The sequence below is a fragment of the Aythya marila genome (genome assembly GCF_965140915.1).
Source record: "Aythya marila genome assembly, chromosome: 1".
NCBI lineage: Eukaryota > Metazoa > Chordata > Aves > Anseriformes > Anatidae > Aythya > Aythya marila.
The window spans coordinates 145,182,966-145,194,167 of NC_139042.1; positions in this window are offsets into that span (position 1 = coordinate 145,182,966).

Consider the following 11,202-nt stretch of genomic DNA (forward strand, 5'->3'; position numbering starts at 1 on the left):
TTCTATCTTTTTCATAGTATCTAGCACAATGGAGCCCTAATCTGTGTGATTTTTTTCAACTTCTAATTCCCTATAAATAAAAAACAATATGTAAACCTCTTCCTCCCCATTTGGCCCAACCATATGCTCCCTTGATTTTCAGAAATATTGAACAATAACTATGTTATTTTTCCACATAATCTGGTGAAGTTGATATTTAAGACTAAAAGACAAAAGAGTCCTACAGGACATATATAGGATGTGTACAGAATGTTGCTGATGCAACTCTGAGAGTCAGCAGCAAATAATGTTTGCAATTTTGTGGATTTATTATTATTGTTGTTGTTATTGTTATTATTATTTCTGCAAAGCCTTAAGCATGTGGTATGGTCTTTTCTGTGAGTATCTGAGCGGAAGGAATAGCAAAGCTAAAGGGATCTGCAGATCCCAAGAGACCACTCTGGCTATCTTGGGGAAGGGCTGTGTGGTCTGCATGCCATGTGCCTCATGTAAAGATATTAAGACCTACCTGCCCAATAATGTACAAAGGAACTGTGTAAGTTCATTGATTAATTATCATGAAATGAACATGTAAGTTGATGCCAGGGTGCATGAAGGGCAGGTAGCTTACTGAGGGTCATGGAATTGAGAGAAATAAGGTGTCCAGGCTGGGACATGGGCCCATGGGCAGGCCCAGCTGGGCTGATCCTCGGGCTGAGCATGGCAGGGCTGTGGGGAGCTGGTGGCTTGTGAAGGCTGGGGAACACTGAGGCCATGCAGCAGTCTCTCTGGGGCAGGTGCTTACGGCCCTTGCCTGACGTGGGGTAGAGGAGCCCTGGGGGAGCTGGGCAGGGACAGTTCGGCCCAGCAGTGCCCTGAGGGTCCTGTCAGTTGATATATTAATGGTGGTAATTAATAGTAGATGGAAGTAAGGAGTGCTTAGAAAACCTTATCTGGCTAATCTTCTGTCATAAATGAGTTGAAACGGTGGTTGAAGATGTGGTGTTTTGTGGTGAGGTGCTCCAGTCTGGTGACAGATAGTGGAGCAAAGCAACAGTGACTCCTGTTGTGTGATGGCTGATTATGCTTTGGCAGAGGTGACAGGAGTGATTTGGAGACAGTGCCCTCCTCTGATTTATTTATTTATTTATTATTATTTTTTTCTTTCCCACCTACTTCTTAAAACAGAAGAAAGGCAAAGTCACACAAAAGCAATGTATTCAATGTATTTGAACAAGTGTGTAAGACACAGTGCCTTAAAAGGGCATATTATATCAACAGGTAGCATATTAGCAATCTTGCCTTTTCTTTTTCTTCCTTTCAGCTTCCCTTCTTTCTCTTAGTTTCAGTTATTGAGAAATGAATTTATGACTGGTACTAGACAGTTTTCTTCAGCTGTGGATAAGTCATGCTGGAATAATGTTGTGATTTAGGAAGTAGATGGATCAAATAATTCAGAATAATTCCGAAAAGGACAATAGTTGCTTTTTTTTCTTTCTCAAAGACTTTTCAAAGTTTTTCCTCAAAGTCAGCTTCCTAAAAGTACTCTGTCTCTAATAATATAAGCTAGCCATAAGCCTTGGTGGAATAAGGTATGTTTCACTACTGGTGTGGTTCAAAGCAGCCAGATTTTGCTGATGAATTTAGGTCATTCATCTGCATCTAATGAATTGATGTTTCTCTGTGCCTTCTAGTGAAATGGCTATGAACATGCTCCTTATTGATTTCCAAAAGTTATTACCAAACTGAATCCAGCCAAAAGCAGTTTGTTTGATGATTATCATTTTTTGTTCTGGTTTTGTTCTCAGTACTTGATTGTTTCATGGCAAAGTTCCTTCTATAACAGCTACAAAGTTTGTTTCCAAAATATTTCATTGAAAAGTCTAATAAATTAAGGATTTTGTAGCCCCTTATTTTGTACCTCTGTCTCACTGTAACAAAGTTCAATCTTAGTGGAACTCAGTTCCAACTCCTCCTGAAATAATTTGTGGCTGTGCAATTACAGGAAAAAAGGAATACACTCTTTTACAACAATACATTAAGATATCTTCTGTTTAAGCTAATTAGAATAAAATAGGTCAACTATTTATGAAATGAACACCTGTTCATCTGCACTATCAATAGCCACTGAACAAAATTATTATATATATATCAATCATTTAGTTCCACATAATAGAAACAAATACTACTGAGCATTGTCAAAAGAGTAAAGACACCAACTCTGCCTCCACATTCATTCATGATAAATGAGCCTCATTTCAGCATTTGTTGAGTAGCAGAAGACCTTTATCCTGTGGCATTGTCCTATTCCACTGTCATTATTTCTTAATTATCTCTATCATCACTAGTTTGGAGCTTGTTGTATGTTACTGGCCAAATTTAGCTTTGACTTAAGTGGGTACAATGCCATTTACTCCCAACAGAAATTATGTCCGTTTGTGTCAGGACTGAGCTTAATTCTCAGTTCTTAACCAGTAGTTCATGATTCATTTTCTTTGTTCACAGCAGATTCTGGAAAATGAATTCAGAAAACTAATTTTTACAATGAGAAGATGCCATTCAATGCACATCTGTGTATGAATCTCATGCTGCTATCTTCACCCTTTCCTTGCCACCTGCCCTGCTTGGGAAAAAAAGAGAGCTGCCCTCAAAAGATGTCTGATGTCCTACAAACCAGCTTTGAACACTTAGACATGCTTGTTGAAGAGCTGATGGTGGTAACACTCTTTAGCCATCTTCAACCAAATCTATCCCCAGAGGTAATTGAAAATTAATCAGATTCTTCCCACTGTGCTCAACTCTTTAGTACTTTAACAACTTAAAAACTGAGTAATACTTTGGCTAGACCATGACACCATAATAATGTGTATAACTGTAAAGTGATATATCATTCTGAGAGGATCTTCTTTCCCAACTGAATTATGGGAAATACATTCTGTTAGGCTTAGAGGGATGTTTTCAATTCTCTTATTTATTTATTTATTTTGTCATTTGAGAGAAAGGAGCTAATCTCTGGTAATTTTAATTGACACAACTTCAATTTTGTATAATCAGTCATTCCAGGGATTTCTTCCTTCCTAGCCCTTAATCAGCACTCTGCATTTAGTTTATAGTCAGGGGAATAAGCTAGAAACAATGCTCAAATACAATGTGTCAGCACCATGTAAAGACATGTCTGTGGAGCTTTTCTCACATATTTCAGTTAACAACTGGAGTGCAGTTGCTGCTCTCTGAAGAATTTTGTGGGGATGGGAACTGGCAGTGGGCATAGCTTCCCAGAAGGAATGGAAAGGAAACAGACAGAGCCATGGCATTGTTTCTTTTCTCCATCACTGACTTGCAAAATGGGCAGGACTGGTGCTCTGGAGAAGTGTGCTGCATGTCTTTGAACAGTTGTCATTTTCTTTTCACATGTGGCTGGAGGGAGTCAGATTTCCTTGTAGGCTCCTCATTATACAATATTTGCAAATGGCTTAAATAATGGTCTTGCAAATGGCTTAAATAAATGCCAGGAAAGCTGATTCCCTCCACCCCACCTCAAATTCTGGTTATCCATCATGGTTTAATTACCATAACACAAAGTATAATATTTACATATATCTTAATCTAGTGTGCAAGCATTGAGGAAACAGGCAGCAGCAGAATCTGCTTAGAGGTCACAGCTAATAATTATTTTGAAAGCTGTATCAGTGTTATTTTATTTTAAGTGCACTATATATATTCCATGCTTATGGAAATGTGGAATTTTTCAGCTTGTTTCAATATGCTGTCATGTTGGCCCACCACCCTGGTAAGAGTCCTGTGATGCATACAGAGATGTAGGAATGGATCAGGGTATATAACAATATTCATATTAACAAACCAAGCATGTAAACCAACGTATTTCAAATGTAGCTGGATCATGAATGTTCTTATCAAGATTTCATATCAGTATTTCTAACTTGTCATTCAATTACTGTGAGCAGTGTTTGCCTAAATAAAGTCTGGTGAGGCACAAATAAACTTGAAGGGGTGGGAGAAGAGCCAAATATTCTTGCTAGTTATATATATATTTGTATATATATATAAAGTATATGGTTCACTAACTTTCACAAGCAGCTTCATTTAACGTCTGGTCTCAGTGTCCGTAAAGGAAGATGTCAAAATATGCATTTCATTGACAAATTGCTTACCTGAGAAGGAACATGACAGAGCTGTAGAGGATGTTTTACCATTTCAAAACTACTTAAGAAAATCTATACATGCAAAATGTCCCTTCCAATTTTTTCTTTTTTTTTTTTTCAGCATTAGTTGTCACAAATACTTTCTCTCTTAAAGATGTGAACTTTTCCCAAATTGTTTATAATTTATGTACTGAAAGGAAAAAAGGAGCTGGTAAATGTCACAATAAAATTATATATTGATTATTAGAATTTGTCTTATATTAACTGACTGAAAACAAACTTCTGGGGTATTCTAATAGTAGCATCCTCCCATTAACTGTACAACTCAAGAATCAAGGCACAGTTTTAGGGTTAGAATCACTGCCAAATAATTGTGAACACTGCGTGTTTAGCGCTCCTTTCTTAAACAGTGAGTTTCTGAGAAATAAATTTCTCCTCCCAGTAAAGGTGAAAATATGGCCAAACTCTCCTCTACAGCTAATCACTAGAAAGAAACTGCAAAGAATCCAGTTGTAGATCTGGTTATGAGACTACTCCTATTCAGGTTTTGATCAGTTTTGAGGGTTTTGCTTTGTTTCAGGGCAGCATAAAAGCTTATTTATTTATTTATTTATTTATTTACTCTTTCTTTGTAATGCATAAACATTTTATGGTTATTGTACCAGTCCATTAGTCAAAGATCAGCTAGAAATCAGGTGATGAGAGTTTAAGACCTAGGCCTATAAAAGAAGATTTCAGAAGAATTTATGGTTAGGATTCATCTCATCTACATTTAAATATCTACATTGTAGAAGTATATATCTGATCTGGTCATCCATTTATAGCTTTTGTGTAGTGTATTGTGATTTATCTGAGCCCTCTTGTTTGCCTTAAGATGAGATAAATTCTTCACTTGGAATAACTGTTCTCCATTGAGTATGAAAGTATGATCAGCTCAGGATGGGCACAAGAATCCCACTCTAACTCTGGACCCTAAGTCCAATGATGTCATTCAGAATTTCGTCTTCTAAGAAAAATGGTACCCCTAGAAAGTGTTAAGATATTGTAGTACACCATACAACTATAGAACCAAGAATTTCCATAGGAAAGCAACTTGTTTTCACTAACCTCCCAGTTCCCCACTGAGTGTGATCCAATGTGGGTGCTTGGATTTGTTATCTGATGAACAACACCCATGACAAAAGACACATGCCAAAATAATTCTGAGATCCCCTTGCACAACCTCCTCCTGCACCTGCTCATTTTCTTGGAAGCCAGAGCCCTTTCACTGATGTCCTGCACACGGTGTCTGTTTTGGCACATTGTCATGGAAAGGCAAGAGAATAGCTGCTGGGTGGTAGGGCTATAGTAAGACAGACTTAGGAATCAATTTATGTTATCCCTGCCTGGCTTCTGTTCTGCAGCATACATGCCTCAGTTCTGGTGTGATTGGGACTTAAACGAATATGCATTGTGTATCATAAAAGAGCTTTGGAACTAGATTATTAAGTACTGTTATAGTATTTGCTTATTACCTATATGAATGCGAGGAAGCAGACACTGTTTTCTATGTCACTTGAGTAATCTAATGTAGGAGTAAACATGCTCTGATACATCTATCATACAGGAGCAGGGTTTGGTCTCTTACAAAACGGGACTGAGACTGCATACTTTCTAAAGTTCCCTGGCAATGACCAGCTGTCCTCACAATGAACAGTTCCCATGCAAGTCTCATGAGCCTGATAATTAAAAGCAATAAACAGATTTCCTGCACATGCATAGGCACCTGTGGGCAGTACATGGTAAAATTGGCTGCTCTGAGGTATGTTGACAACACCCTGGTAATTACAGTGGTTGCTCACTAAGTGGAACTACTTTTATTTTGTGAGTCTATGCTTTCCCTCAAACCACATATTCCAGGTGCTACATGGCAGTGTGTTAGAGCAATTGGGAAGAACCAGAAATTCCTTAGTCTGCTCAATTGCCTGAATGGCAGCAGAGTTTGGACTGATGATGAGAATCTTACCCACAAAGCATATCCATGGATGTAGCTTACCATATCTGCGTGGCTATGTGAAACTATGATGAATATATGAAGAGTATATACATCCCTTTAATTTGTAAATCTGTTCAAAGAAGAAGCTGGAATAAGCTGGGCTGGAGAAGGCTTAATAGCTTAATAAAAGAACAAAATAAATGTGTGTGTCTGTACATATTTGTAAATACATTTTTCTATATGTTATACATGTTACATATGAGGAACAAACCCAAGTAGTAATTGTCTTTGTAACAATTTATTAAACCTACTATAAAACTTAAGGAAAACTCGCAATGCAGAACATTTACATGATAAAAAAATCTGGTGAAAATAAAAGGCAAAACAGAAGAAATGTGCATAAATATGAGTTGTAGTCAGTCAGATATTTGACTGCTGAGAATTATGAAACAAAAGAGGTTCTTCAGGGCAACAGAAGGAAAACATTTGAAAAGATAGAAGCATAGAAAATGTAGAAAATGAAAGATAAATGAATGCATCAAGTTATTCCCGCTCTGAGTACTTAAAACAACAAAACAAAACAAAACAAAACAAACAAACAAACAAACAAAAAACCACCACCAAAATAAGCAATAAACATTGCTTAAAAGGTAATAAGAAGACAGGAAATAAAGAAGAATAGCAAGCTAGAATGGGAGGCTAAACTGACATCAATAAATTAGTGAACGGTGTATTGAGCAGAGAGAGAATTAGTGTAGTGAATTTGGCTGATGAAGTTCAGAGGCACTTAATTTTGATTCATGATCTAGTGATATGATGGATTTATTACAGTATGGTGGAGAGAATTTGGGGTTACCTTCTGTTGGCAGGGAATCTCTAGCTCATCCCTTTTGTTTAGTAGTACTTGACAACACACTCTTACCAATGCTTAGTAAACAGTATGCTGAGGAAACATCCTAATTTGGTGTTTTTATCAATCTCAATAAACAAATTTGCATGTCCTGTGTCTGGGAGCAATGATAGACCATTTCAGAAATGACCTAATGGTTCCTTAGAAACACAGGCTGGGAATTCATGTCTAGACTATTCCAATAAAACAATGTGCATACCATTATTTATTTATTTATTTTTGAGCAAGTTTTTATGATAATTAAAATACTATACAAAATTATGCATTCAACACCTTTAAAAATGAATAATACAACACTTTAAAGTAATAGTTCTCTTTAATCTCAGTTGAGTAGAACCATGATGGTTCATGGCTACTCAGAAGCTTGTTGAACAGTAAGAATTCAGTTAGCATGCAAGATGGCCATCTCACTTTAACTGTTGTAGACATATATATGCATATTTAATATGTAAATAACATGAATATGTAAGTGGTTTCTTGGTGTGCAAATTTCAACCACCTGATGCTTATATTTCTCTGATTTATTATTGTCCTATAACAGCACAACAATTCTGAAGTAGCCTGCATAACTGACAACATTATACAATACCCACTTAGGAGCAATCCAAAGCCACTTGAACTAATGAAAAGATTCATATTGACTTCCAGGTGTTCTAGAGCTAACTCTCAAGAGTCTGTTACTGAAAAAATTCACTGGATTTCTGCTGTTATATAATCTAAGGTTATAAGATTATTTTTTTTTTCCCAAGAAAATCTGAATAAGAAAGAACAAACACAACATGCTTATAATAAATATACGTATATACACATATGCATAATATACTTACCTATGAATCAGTAAATTTGCATTAAGATCCTTCATATATCAATACATTTATATAATTTATTAATGTACAACTGTCTAAATATGTTTTGCAGGCATTATATCTTTAGGTACTAAATAATTAATCACTTCATCTTACTTTTCAGTAGAGGGCACTCAGAACAAATCATAGATCAAAATAATGTATAAAAGACACTAACCATAATGCAGGATATTCGTTGTGTCTTAACACAAAAAAACACTGTGTCTTAAGCAAGGCTGCTATGTATTTACATCTGTTTCAAATGTAAAGCAACTATATTAAAAGATAAACTTAAGAAAACTTGAGCTGTCTCTTTTGCACATTCTTACGTATTTCACAGCATGATGTAAGTAAGCTATTAAACTTTGAGAAAAAGCAGTTTGTTCATTTTTATGGATTAACTAGCCAGGGTCTAATAAAATATTTAACAACTTTTTAATGAACTAAGCCTGTCCTTTCTTGCCAGACATAATGAATAGTGTGTATAGGTCTTGGCAATAGAAATTATTCCCTTTTTTTGGTACAGATCATTTAAAATATGCAAAGTAGAAAACATTCAGGCTTCCCCCCCCCCCCCCCCCCTCCACCCCCCCCCCAAAAAAAAGGAAAAGAAGGAAAGGAGAGGAAACTAATTTGTGAATAAGAATAATGTCCCGATTCCTTTCTGTTTTCATTTAACTTTTATGCCAATATAACTCCAATGAAAGCAGCTATCACACCATTATAAAAAGATTAATGCAGTGTGTATGTGGACAAGCAATTTGATTATATTACATTTCATAAGGAAATACAGCAGATTCAAATGAGCTTTTATAAAAATGCTAATATTTTAAATAATATTCAAGAAAAGAATCAACCTTTGTCACTTAGAAGACATTTCCAAATGGAAGTGAAATGTAACAAACTTAAGAAATGAAAACTTTTAATGCCTTTCATACAGTTGTTATATAAGAGCTCTATTTTGTTCCATAAATATAAAATAGAAGCTATTTTTCTTTCTTTTATTTTTTTTAAATAATATTTATTTTACCTTACAAATATCTGAACTTTGAATAGGTATCTGTATTTGATACAGTGAATACTTTGTGAATTAATGTTTGTTAACCTGAGCCCATAACCCTTGTACACACAAGTTCCATAAAAACATGGTTTAGTTATTTTTTGTGCAGGAATGGCTTTTTTTTTTTCTTTCTTGGAGACTAATTTCTATTATCTATCATGTCCAGACTAAATTTAGAAAATGGTTTATGCTTGTTTGTACCTATATAGAAATAAACATCAGTCACAGACATTTAATTATTGCTTCAAGTGGTTGTTTTATACCATTTTATATGTTTTCTATCCTTGTGGAATGCTAAAACTGCTACAGTTTACCTACAGAAGAGATACATGAAATGAAACTCTCTGATACTTTTCCAAAAGTGCATTTCAAGTTTGACCTGCTGGAGGTGCAGGAAATTCTATCTGCATGTTAATTCCTTATTGGGAATGACTTAAAAATTGTCCTAGCTAAGGTGAATCTACTTTCACTGCTTTCAGGACTCAGTGGCCTGACTTTAGCTTTAGAAGGTTGGAGTTTATTTTGCCATGTAATGCACCTCACTAATAACTGCAGTACTTCTGCTATTCTAGTGATAAATTTCTATTAAATCAGCACTGTTAACCAAGTGGAACAGGCACCAGTTCTTTGGGACTAGCTACTAGGTATTAGCAGAAAAATTGCAAACTCATTTTATTTCTGAACTAAACTGGCACCAGAATATGAAGCTACTCCTGTAAAGGTGAAAAGCTAGAAAGATAATCTACCGTACTGCTAACTCTAAAGGTTCAGCCAGTGCTGTATCACTGTGTGACATAACTCAAGGCTTTTCGTTTTTAAAATGTGTAACCCTGGTGATTTAGGTATTGACTTTAAAGATCTTCCTAGAAGAAAGTTTATTATATTATCTCTCCTTCATGTCAGAAAAGTATATACTGTGAAATTAAAGTAACATACCATTTCTCAAAAAGAAAAGAAAAAAAAAAAAGGAAAGGAAACTAATCTGTGCTCTAGCTTTACAGCTTTATTGAGGAAAAAAAATAATCACAAAGTCATTTAAGTGTGTTTTATAAATATACATGTTATATTTGAGGAAGACTACAAGCCAAGAAAAAATATATGTATTTGGTTATGCTCTTTGAAATATGTATATGTGTATATATATATTTATCATACAGTATGTTTCATGAACTGCATACTGCTAGTATTTTAAACTCCCGTAATGATGCTTCTGAATGTTTCAGAAACTCACATATTGAAATGAATATAGAAGCATTAAGCATTAATGGTTCTATCTTGCATAAAAGGAACTTACATTATAAATTTAGACAACAGCAATGCCCACAGAAGGTGCATCTACAGTTGTTTTTCTTTCAGATCAGGAATTCAGCTCCAGTTGTTCCCTTTTTCTATGTTTCAGTTCATATCTTGGGGTGGTCTCAGAACTCTGAATTGGATTCATTTCCACAGAAACAAAGCTAGAAGAAGAGATCCAGGAGTGTGCTCAACATGCTCCATCGATAAGTACTCATTAATCATTCATCCATCAGGGGGCCAGATTAAACCTCCTGAAAAATGTGATGTGGATATTTGGTTCTCAGCACCAATGGTTGCACTCTGTGAGCCTCTCCTATTGTGCTGCACTACTTGTTAATACAGGCAGTGCTGAATCAACCCCAAATCTATATATTTCAGCCATCTTAAAAATTCTCATTAGTATATCTTGGTCCATAAACTATGCAGAAACGGTTTATCACAGGCATTTGAAAGCTGAAATTTGGGCTGTGTTGGTTGATTTAAAATGTGTATTCAGATCAGATGGTAAAATTCATATCCTGATTAACTGAGGATGGGATTGGAATATCTGTGTTTGTAAATTCACAGTTTGTTTTCCACAGATATTCTCCAGTGGTCACTTATAGTTTAATGTATTTCTGCCAAAAAGCAAGTTTGCTGTAATAGTCCAACAAAGATTCATGATTATAAGAACTGTGAAGGCAAATTAATCTTCTTAGAAATGGTTTTACACTCTCCTTGGGACTAATTTGGTCTGCATACCTTTTCAGAAACAAAAAAAACCATTTTTTTTGGACTGTTTTAATAAACATTTACGTTAAAATATTAATAACCACAAGAAAAGTGATTATTTTTACTTGCAAAATAAAATGTTAATGATGGCTGAAGGAATCATTGTCCTTTTGCATAATGGCATGCACTGTAGCCATACAATAAAATACAAAATGAGAAATATTTTATCTATTTTTTTTTCTAACACATTTTACACTATTGAA